The following is a 12,306-nucleotide window of genomic DNA, read 5'->3' on the forward strand; positions in this document are numbered from 1 at the left end:
AAAAAGTCCATTACAGCACTGCGGTTAACCTTAACAATCAAAGTATATCCATACTCAGTTAGGCACTCTGAGCTACAGGGGTGAGCAGCTGCTTTGAGATAGATAATGAACAGATCAAGCCTAGTAGGATATTTTTTCCTCTACATTCTGTAGTCTGCTCCACTATTGTCAAGGCTGGATCAAATTGCCATAGCCATAGGCTCAATCACCAAAGCAAACAAAAGGAGGGACCTTTGCCTTGTGTCTGAATGAAGAGAATGTGCTGTTCATTCACATCGCTGGCTTGGGAGGGACTGAAATATGTGATAATCGATTCTAAATATACTTCCCTGAATGCAAAGCACTGAGAGGACTGAGATATGCTTTTTTTTGGACTGAATAACATAATATTCAAGATTAGGAAACCTTTGGACATTGCCTTACAGACTAGGTGGCATCAAATGAATTCTTTTTGGACCAGATGTTTAGCCATTACTGTATTAAGTTTCTTAATCAGGATGTTACGATTGTGAGTTAGGAAGCAATGTTGAGTCATACGTTGACATAAAGATATCATATCCTAACTGAAAATTGCACGAATGAATCAAGGTCAACTAGATTTATGTTAAATTCTAACTTTAGTGTTATCCAACAGCAGATACTAAGTATAAACGATTAGCAAAGGCACAAAAGCAACAAAGCATGCGGAGATTTCCCCTTCTATGCATGGCTACTGCCAAAGTAGAACTTGTGCCTTAACTTTTGTGCAAAGGAACATTTTGTTATTCTGCATGTAAGTATTGTGCTTTTTAAAGAAAATAAATCATAACTGCTCTGAACTGAGACAAATATTCATAAATAAGCAAGAACGTGCCCAAAGTCCTTTCAACTGCAACTCTCCCTGTTTTTTAAGTTGATTACAAACATTTGACGGACAGGAAAAGACTCACTGCTCCATTCAACCAATTACACCTTGTAGAGAGCACAGCAAGATCAAAATAATAAAATGAAGAACTTCTACTGGAATCAAACGCATTTTCTTAAAATAAGGAAGTGTGATATATATGGTATTCTAGGTTTACTTTTTTCACCTTGCACTCCCAAGGGAAACCTTGCCCACTAGCAACACATATTGGAAATCTGGACATGTGCTACACGTGATTTTCCGACCATTGATTTAAATGTTTGGAAATGCATAATGCAGCATGTGCCTGAATTTCTGATGTGTGCTCCCAATGGTGAGGCTCCTCTGCTGATGGATATAGAAGATGCCCATTACTGAGTTCACTCATCTGTATCGAATGTTGCAATCCTAGCACAAGATACCATTCTGCGTCCAATCTCTGCAGAGTACAACATCTGTGGAGCTGGCTGACATGAGTTGTACTGACAAGGAGCTCAGCACATGGATGCTTGGATGTATAATCTGAGTTCCATTCCCCAAACCAGTCATTTTAAATGTTAGGGGAATGCGAGAAGCAAGTTAATGACATTCCCAAGACCACAGGGGCACTTTTAAAATGCAGCTTTGCACCAATCTGGAGTTATACTGCGGTCAATGCAAATTCAAAGTGATGAGGCTACCAAGTGGGCATGGGCCAACATCTCTTACCGCAGCTCAGGAGTGAGATGCCATGTTCACATCAACGTGAATCCAAAACTACTTTGCCTCAATGTGAAAGTGGCAGTACAAGTGCACCATTAAAGTGATGGGATGGGTATTTGATACTTTCTTTCAGAAATGGTTCAGGTTCCAACAGTTTCAGTTGACGTTCTGAAGGCATTTAATCATTGTTATGGGGAAAAGAGAGGTTTGCATGCACCCTCTTCCAAAACTCAACATATTCCACGCTGAATAAATTGCCGTTGAATTTTTACCTGCTTTTATGTTGATGTCAGTGAGGTGTTTACATCATTGCTTCCCATGGTCTGGGTTTCACCCAGCCAGTAGTAACCTCAATCTAAACCTACAGGTCCTGGCCAACATTTATCTTGCAACCAATGTCACTAAAATAGATTATCACATTGCTGTTTGTGGGAGTTCGCTGTGCGCAAATTGGCTTCCGCGTTTCCTACATTACAACAGTGACTACACTTCAAAAAGTATTTCATTGGTTGTGAAACGCTTTGGGACGTCCTGAGGTCGTGAAAGGCGCTATAGAAATGCAAGTCTTTCTTTTTCCACTAAGGGTTGCCTCCGGAACACCGGTATTTTGCTAAGGGAACTAGACTCTGAGGAAGCGATTTTTTTTTTAAGTGTATTCCGCACTGGAGGCTAAACCTTACAGGAAGCAACAGGAAATGAAAAAATAATAACAGTTTAGATCAACTGAAAGCAGTAACGTTCATGCTAAACATTTACAGAAAATGTTATGGAGCAAAAGAAAGTAACAGTTGCAATAGGGAACAGACCCACAACGAGATGAAATAAAACATATGCTCCAAAGCAACAAATGCTAGTTATAAAGTATGCCCAGCACAACCACATCGCCTCCCTCTTTAGTGATCGTGGTAATCTCTAATAGTTCCCTTGCAAACCATTCAATCTAGGTGAAAAACAGCTTGCTGCTTCCGAATTGACAGCAGTAAATCGTTTATTTTTAGTGGGTGACGGGCACAAGCGATGGAAGCTACACGATAAACGATGACTGCAATGTTACTTTAATACAAATAAATGCAAAAAGGGTGGAACTGATTAATGGTCACAAACCACTGCACTGGGTTCCCGGCCGCTGCACTGGGAACCACAAGGTGGCGTCGGGTAGTTACTTTTGCTGGGGATCCAAAGCGTTCAGCTTCAAATCTTGCCCATTCTCTCTCTCTCTCTCTGTCAATTCTAATCAAAATCGACGTGTATTTCGAGAGCTCACTTGAGCAGCCACTGTAGTCCGAATGGATTAGTTTGGCAGCCAAGCATCTTAATAAGGATTAGATGTACCTTGCTCGATGTTTTACTGAGTAGCAGTCCATAGAAAGGGGGGGGGGGGGAGTAACAGTCAAAGTGGCGTGTTTGTGTAAACGCCATATCCCCAGAAGCCTGATTAAGATGCGAGGTTAGTGCAGTTTGACAATTCTGTTTGATCTCACTTCATCAAAGAGCTCCCTAAACAACCTGCTTTTCACACCACTCCCCGCACTGACTGCGCTGTTAAAACAAACCCCCCCTCGCCACAGATTCTGATCAATGGCAACACACTCACAATTACATTTAAATGAACTGTTGGTTAGATTTTTACTTTTAAAAGTTTTCCGTTGTTATCATTCGTCCATATTTTTTTCCAAAAGGAACCTTTCGTGCCATTCAGAGTTAAATTTAGATACACATTTTGAATTTTTTTTTGAAAAGACTGAATTAATCTTCATTTCGCTCAACCATCCAATTATACTCCAGCAAAATAAAAGGAGCAATAAGGGACGTGGTGCTTTAAATGTTGCTCGATTTCACGTAGGGGGTGTCGCTATTTCCCCTTAAACATCCTTTGCCGATTCGACTTTTGTCCTAAAATGCACTAAATTAGGTATTAAATCGCAAGTCGTGGTCATTTCCAGTCATATTCCAATGAAATATGGCACATGGTTTAGTGTGAGCATGCTCAGTTCGCTCTGGCCTAGTAAAGCAAGCTCATGAACTAGCAATTGGTGTCTCTGCCCTTCATTTGCTCTACCCACATATATTACAACATTAACTCAAACGAGCTGCTACCGATAATGAATAAGAGTGGGGCAAAAAAAAACGTTTTTATCATATCACACATTGATACGATAATAAATCTCATCCTGGGGTGTGCACACCAGCAGAGTTTAATTGTACTGTGCAGTTTGCAAAAGATTCAACCGTTTTGATGCCTGCATGTTCTGGTTTCAGTTTTAACTCCACACTCATTGATTGATTCATTATTGTCATAAAATACACGTTACAACGACTTGTATATTTAATGTAGGCAAACGTCCCAAGGCGCTGCATAAGGGCATAAAAAGACAAAAATAATCACCGACCCAAAGAAACAGATATTAGGTAGGATGACTAAAAGTGTGGTCAAAGGCAAGTTTTAAGGAGGTTCTTAAAGGGGGAGTGAGAGACTCAGAAGTTTAGGGAACGAATTCCAGAGCTTAGGGCCTAGACAACTGAAGGCACGGCTGCCAATGGTGGGACAAAGGGAGTGGGGTGAGTCCAGAGTTGGGTGAACGAAGAGTTCTCGGAGGGTTGTAGGACTGATGGCGGTTACAGAGCTAGGGAGGGGTGAGGCTGAAACATACCCTTTGCAACCTCTGCGTTCCTCTTGACCCTGAGCTGAGCTTCTAACCCCATATCCTCTCCATCACCAAGACCGCCTGCTTCCACCTCTGTAACATCACTGCCCCTGCCTCAGCTTACCTTCTGTTGAAACCCTCATCCATGCTTTCGGTATCTCCTGAATCAGCTATTCCAATGCTCTCTTATCGTCCAGCCTCCTTAATCTTCAGCTAATCCAAAACTCTGCTGCCCGTATCCTAACTCACACCAAGTCCCATTCACCGGTCAACCCTGTGTTCGCTGATATACATTGGTTCCTGGTCCACCAATACCTTGGTTTTAAAATCCTTAGCGGCATGTTCAAATCCCTCCATAGCCTTGCCCCTGCCCATCTCTGTAACCTCCTCCAGCCCTACAACTTTCCGAGAACTCTGCATTCCTCCAACATAGGCCTTTTGTGCATTCCTTACAACAACAACTTGTATTTATATAGCACCTTTAACATAGTAAACCATCCCAAGGCGCTTCAGAGGTGTATTATAAGACAAAAATTTTGACACCAAGCCACATAAGGAGAAATTAGGGCAACTGACCAAGAGCTCGGTCAAAGAGGTAGGTTTTAAGGAGCGTCTTAAAAGAGGAAAGAGAGGAAGTGAGGCAAAGAGGTTTAGGCAGGGAATTCCAGAGCTTAGGGCCCAGGCAACAGAAGGCACGGCCACCAATGGTTGAGAGATTATAATCAGGGATGCTCAAGAGGCCAGAATTAGAGGAGTGTAGATAACTCAGAGGATTGTGGGGCTGGAGGAGATTACAGAGATAGGGAGGGGCGAGGCCATGGAGGGATTTGAAAACAAGGATAAGAATTTTGAAATTGAGGTGCTGCTTAACCAGGAGCCAATGTAGGTCAGCGAGCACAGGGGTGATGGGTGAACGGGACTTGGTGCGAGTTAGGACACGGGCAGCCGCGTTTTGGATGACCTCAAGTTTGCATAGGGTAGAATGTGGGAGGCCAGCCAGGAGTGCGATGGAATAGTCAAGTCTAGAGGTAACAAAGGCCTGGATGAGGGTTTCAGCAGCGGAGGAGCTGAGGCAGGGGCAGAGACGGGTGATGTTATGGAGGTGAAAATAGGCGGTCTTTGTTATACTTCCCTCACTCCACCATTGGTGGCTGCGCCTACAGCCATCTAAGCTCTGGAATCCCCTCCCCTAACCTCTCCATCTCTCTCTCTCTGCATTTAAGACTGGCTGCTTAAAACCTACCTCTTCGACCAAGCATTTTGTCACCCATGCTAATGTCTGCTTCTTTGGCTTGGTGTCAATTTATTTTTGATTACTCTCCTGTGAAGAGCCTTGGGATGGTTTACTGTGTTAAAAACACTGTATAAATGAAAGCTAATGCTGTTGAATTGCCCTAGCAACCTTTTTTTTTTAAATGTCCCATTTGGCTTTTTGCCAAAATTAAATGTTAACATTTCGATGCCACTGACTGGAACTCCATTTTTCTGGCCTCAGATTGATGCACAGTTGAAAGTTTGAGGTTCATTTTCCTATTGCATGCTCCCATACCCAGGAGAGTATATCAACAACAACTTGCATTTATATAAGTGCCTTTAACATAGTTAAATGTCCCAAGGCACTTCACCAGAGCATTTTAAGGAACATTTTGATTGTTGATGTTGTTGTTGTTTTTGAGATTGCAGTATTAGAGAAGGAATTACAGAGCTTAGAGCCTAGGCAGCTGAACGCACAGCCGCCAATGTTTGAGTGGTGACAATCAGAGATGCATACAAAGCCAGAATTGGAGGAGTGCAGAGATCTTGGAGGGTTGCAGGGCTGGAGGAGGTTACAGAGATAAGGAGGGGATTTGAAAACAAGGATGAGAGTTTTAAAAATCAAGGCATTGTCGGATCGGGAGCCAATGTAGGCCAGCGAGTACAGGGGTGATGGGCAATGTTCCCTCTAAGCTGTAATGAGAACGGTCCCGTGCAGGCAGCTCACTGGCTTCTCCGTTGTAAATATCGGGCACGCACAGAAATTTAAAGGGACCGCGCACTAAAAGAAACAGGCCACACAGGGAACATTGGTGCTGGGTGAACGGAACTTGGTGCGAGTTAAAATACAGGCAGCAGAATCTTGGATGAGCTCAAGTTTACAGAGGGGGGCAAGGGGGGTGGCCGACCAGGAGAGCATTGGATTAGTCGAGTCTATCGTGCGATCCCATGATTTTCCATCCATTCTGGGAAATATACTTTTAGAACTGCATTACACTAAGTGACTACCCATCTCAAGTTGGTACTTGTAGTATCAGCGTGATGCAAAGCCAACCTTCGATGGAAGATGGGGCTCATTCTTTAGTTGGAGGATGGGAGTGTGCAATTCCTGCAAACAGGGGCCATTTGTTTCCACACAGGGCTCCAGTTAGAATCGCAGTAATGCCATTTAGCAACTGGCTCAACTGGAACCCAGTTAAGAAGAATCCATTGTTCAAGAGGATTACTTCGATGAGAAATCTTTTAGCAGGGCGGGGATTGCAAGCAGGAACACCCTGATTGAAAACCTAACAATGAGCCAAGCAGTGGCCACACAAGACTTTACTTGTAGAATAAAAATAATGAATAACTCATAAAACTACATGGCTAACATGGACTAACAAAATGCCATTTGGCCCATCAGGCCTGCTTCTTTCACCAAACAGATACAATCTACCCTATTGTGGACTCTACCCCACACATTTAATCTCCTTCCACAGCCCATGTGCAATCTACCCTATTATGGACTCTACACCACACCTTTAATCTCCGTCAACAGCCCATGTGCAATCTACCCTATTGTGGACTCTACCCCACACATTTGATCTCCTTCAACAGCCCATGTGCAATCTACCCTATTGTGGACTCTACTCCACACATTTAAACTTTTTGAAAAAAATAAATCTACATTAATACTCGTTGATCTCCAGTGCTAACTAAACAAAACTCCACAGCATTTATCTATCCCCACATCTCCTCTAATCACCTCAGGGGCAGACTAAAGCACGGGACTATGGAACCCATGCCCAGGGGCCCCAGTCAAATATGGGACCCCAACCAAGTGACCCATGCAAAGGTGTTTCATTTAAGCATAATATATTGTGATCGGATTTGCTCTATTATTAATGCAAAGTGTACACATTCTATAGGCCTATGCATGCATTTTATTATACAAAGTATGTTGTAATGGATAGGGGTGGGAGTTTTGCAAGGATCTCTGAATGATCTAGGTGCCCAGGACCCCAAGAATTCTTAACTCAGCTTTGAATCACCTTAGCATGTTTCCATCGTTGACAGTGCTATCAAGCGGCACTTACTCAGCAATAACCTGCTAACTGACGCCCAGTTTGGGTTCCGCCAGGGCCACTCAGCTCCTGACCTCATTACAGCCTTGGTCCAAACATGGACAAAAGAGCTGAACTCAAGAGGTGAGGTGAGAGTGACTGCCCTTGACATCAAGGCAGCATTTGATCGAGTGTGGCATCAAGGAGCCCTAGCAAAACTGAAGTCAATGGGAATCAAGGGGAAAACTCTCCATTGGTTGGAATCATACCTAGCACAAAGGAAGTTGGCTGTGATTGTTGGAGGTCATTCATCTCAATCACCTGACATTACTGCAGGAGTTCCTCAGGGCAGTGTCCTAGGCCCAACCATCTTCAGCTGTTTCAGCAATGACCTTCCCTCCATCATAAGTTCAGAAGTGGGGATGTTCGCTGATGGTTGCACACTGTTCAGCACCATTCGAGACTCGTCAGATACTGACGCAGTCCGTGTCCATATGCAGCAAGACCTGGACAACATTCAGACTTGGGCTGACAAGTGGCAAGTAACATTCGCACCACACAAGTGCCAGGCAATGACCATCTCCAACAAGCGAGACTCTAACCATCTCCCCTTGACATTCAATGGCATTACCATCACTGAATCCCCCACTATCAACATCCTGGGGGTTACCATTGATCAGAAACTGAACTGGACCAGCCATATAAATACTGTGGCTACAAGAGCAGGCCAGAGGCTGGGAATTCTGCGGCAAGTGTCTCACCTCCTGACTCCCCAAAGCCTTTCCACCATCTACAAGGCACAAGTCAGGAGTGTGATGGAATACTCTCCACTTGCCTGGATGAGTGCAGCTCCAACAACACTCAAGAAGCTCGACACCATTCAGGATAAAGCAGCCCGCTTGATTGGCACTCCATCCACCACCTTCAACATTCACTCCCTCCACCACCAGCGCACTGTGGCTGCAGTGTGTACCATCTACAAGATGCACTGCAGCAACTCGCCAAAGCTCCTTCAACAGCACTTTCCAAACCCGCGACCTCTACCACTTAGCAGGACAAGGGCAGCAGACGCATGGGAACATCACCACCTACAAGTTCCCCTCCAAGCCACACACCATCCTGACTTGGACCTGTATCGCCGTTCCTTCACTGTCGCTGGGCCAAAATCCTGGAACTCCCTTCCTAACAGCATTGTGGGTGTACCTACACCATATGGACTGCAGCAGTTCAAGAAGGCGGCTCACCACCATCTTCTCAAGAGCAATTAGGGATGGGCACTAAATGCAGGCCGAGCCAGCGACGCCCACATCCCATCAATGAATTTAAAAAAAAATTCTCAACAGCACAAGACAGTTTGTGTACCTCAGTCAACGCCCCCCAAGCAATATAAAATATTGAATCCTATATGGTAGTATCTTATCCGGATTATTATTTTTTTAAATCCAAACTGACATTCCAGTGCTGCACTGTCGGAGGGGCTGTCCTTCCAATCAGACATTAATCAAATTCCCCTCTGCCTGTTCTGGTAGTTCAAGTTGATCTTAAAAACACTTTAATGGTAAGAAGAGGTAAAAACGTTCTCCTGGTGTCTTGGGCCAACATGCCTCCCTGAACCAACATCACCAAAAACAAATGATCTGGTCATTCGTCTCACTGCTAGTTGTGGGATCGGGTTGTGTTCAGAATGGCTACTGCAGTCGCCTAATTTCAAATTGTACGTGAGGTGCTTCAACCTGTCCAAGACATGATAAGATGTTGGACAAATGCAAGTCTTTAAATGTTACAATGTTTGTGGTGTTACGTTTCGATTCACATCCTCCCCTTCAACCCACATCAGACGTTAAACCCTCGCCCCCGTCTACTCTCGCAGGTGGGTGCAAAAGATCCCGTGGCACTATTTCGAAGAAGAGGAGTCCTGGCCAATATTTATCCCTCAATCAACATCACGCAAAATAAACCCAGATTATCTGGGCATGATGACATTGCTATTTGTGGGAGCTTGCTGTGCGCAAATTGGCTGCCGCGTTTCCCTATATTACAACAGTGACTACACTTCAAAAGTACTTCATTGGCTGTAATGCACTTTGGGAGGGCCTGAGGTCGTGAAAGGCGCTATAGAATTGCACGTCTTTCTTTCTATCATAAATGCACGAATGTAAGAAGTCACACAACACCAGGTTATAGTCCAACAGCTTTATTTGAAATCACAAGCTTTCGGAGCGCTGCTCCTTCTTCAGGTGAAGTGGAGAAATGCATAAAGACACAGCTTATATAGTCTGACTATATAAGCTGTGTCTTTATGCATTTCTCCACTTCACCTGAAGAAGGAGCAGCGCTCCGAAAGCTTGTGATTTCAAATAAAGCTGTTGGACTATAACCTGGTGTTGTGTGACTTCTTACATTTGTCCACCCCAGTCCAACTCCGGCATCTCCACACCATAAATGCACGAGGCTGACCATTACTGCCCCCGAGCTCAAAGATTACATTTGGCCCAACTGAGAGATTGGGAAGTCGAGAAAAAAACATCTTGTCTGTGGATTCCAAACTCATCATTTGGGAAACCAACCAGAAAAAAAACATCATGGCCAAAATAGGAACTTCGAAACAGCACACGGCGTTCAATAATCGATGTTTATTCCCATGGGCAATGCTTTTGGAAAGGTTATATCAGCCTGAGCCTGTACCTTTCTAACCATTTTAAAAACTGCGCAGGTCAAGGAACGCATTGGACAGTTGGGATATGTTCATCACAAGGTTAAGGCCCACAGCAGCAGTTCAGAGAAGCCGGCTTAAATTGCTTCTCATTAAGTGCTGAGCAGTCTATATTTGTTTAACTGCACCGCTGCATGATAATTCATTGTGTCAACCTCTCACTGCCGTGGATTTGCTCGGGGCTCTTTGATCTCCCGCGTGTGTTTAATCAAGTGGATTTCAAAGTTAGCCCGTTACAATCACGGATCAAATGCTGCAAATGGACCGAAAATTATCCAAATATTCGGCTCTTTTATTTCCCAGCCAGACAGGGTGCAGATCCTGAAACTCTTCAATGGCTCCGAAATAAACAAAAGCAAACGTGAAACTCATCGTATAATCGATTAATATTGCGACAGTGCGGTCCCACAGCCAGAACCTGTACATCATTTCTACAAAACAAGTCCAGGCGCCCCGAGTTTCGACATTCCTTCCCACACCCGGCCCACTCTTTTCATTAATTCGGTTTATTAAATGTGCGCGCTGTGGGTTAAAGAACAAAAAAGACAGAGACAGAGCGAGAGAGAGACGAGAGCTAGAGAGAGAGAGCTAGAGACAGAAAGCGAAAGAGAGCTAGAGATACAAAGAGAGTGCTAGAGAGAGACAGAGACAGAAAGAGAGAGAGCTAGAGAGACAAAGAGAGAGCTAGAGAGAGACGGAGACAGAGCGAAAGAGAGAGCTAGCGAGAGACAGAGAGCGAAAGAGAGAGAGAGCTAGAGAGAGACAGAGAGCGAAAGAGAGAGAGAGCGAGAGACAGACAGAGAGCGAAAGAGAGACAGAGAGAGAGAGAGCTAGAGTGAGAGAGACAGAGAGCTAGATAGAGTGACAGAGAGACAGTCAGAGAGCTAGATAGAGTGACAGAGAGACAGTCAGAGAGCTAGATAGAGTGACAGAGAGACAGTCAGAGAGCTAGATAGAGTGACAGAGAAAGTCAGAGAGCTAGATAGAGTGACAGAGAGACAGTCAGAGAGCTAGATAGAGTGACAGAGAGACAGTCAGAGAGCTAGATAGAGTGACCAAGAGACAGTCAGAGAGCTAGATAGAGTGACAGAGAGACAGTCAGAGAGCTAGATAGAGTGACAGAGAGACAGTCAGAGAGCTAGATAGAGTGACAGAGAGACAGTCAGAGAGCTAGATAGAGTGACAGAGAGACAGTCAGAGAGCTAGATAGAGTGACAGAGAGACAGTCAGAGAGCTAGATAGAGTGACAGAGAAAGTCAGAGAGCTAGATAGTGACAGAGAGAGACAGTCAGAGAGCTAGAGTGACAGAGAGACAGTCAGAGAGCTAGAGTGGCAGAGAGACAGTCAGAGAGCTAGATAGAGTGACAGAGAGACAGTCAGAGAGCTAGAGTGACAGAGAGACAGTCAGAGAGCTAGAGTGACAGGGAGACAGTCAGAGAGCTAGATAGAGTGACAGAGACAGTCGGAGAGCTAGATAGAGTGACAGAGAGACAGTCAGAGAGCTAGATAGAGTGACAGAGAGACAGTCAGAGAGCTAGATAGAGTGACAGAGAAAGTCACAGAGCTAGATAGTGACAGAGAGAGACAGTCAGAGAGCTAGAGTGACAGAGAGACAGTCAGAGAGCTAGATAGAGTGACAGAGAGACAGTCAGAGAGCTAGAGTGACAGAGAGACAGTCAGAGAGCTAGATAGAGTGACAGAGAGACAGTCAGAGAGCTAGATAGAGTGACAGAGAGACAGTCAGAGAGCTAGATAGAGTGACAGAGAGACAGTCAGAGAGCTAGAGTGACAGAGAGACAGTCAGAGAGCTAGATAGAGTGACAGAGAGACAGTCAGAGAGCTAGATAGAGTGACAGAGAGACAGTCAGAGAGCTAGATAGAGTGACAGAGAGACAGTCAGAGAGCTAGAGTGACAGAGAGACAGTCAGAGAGCTAGAGTGACAGAGAGACAGTCAGAGAGCTAGAGTGACAGAGAGACTGTCAGAGAGCTAGATAGAATGACAGAGAGACAGCCAGAAAGCTAGATAGAGTGACAGAGAGACAGTCAGAGAGCTAGAGTGACAGAGA

This window comes from Somniosus microcephalus, chromosome 8 (assembly GCF_052327205.1).
Source record: "Somniosus microcephalus isolate GS21.2 chromosome 8, FLI_Smic_1.0, whole genome shotgun sequence".
Taxonomy (NCBI): Eukaryota; Metazoa; Chordata; class Chondrichthyes; order Squaliformes; family Somniosidae; genus Somniosus; species Somniosus microcephalus.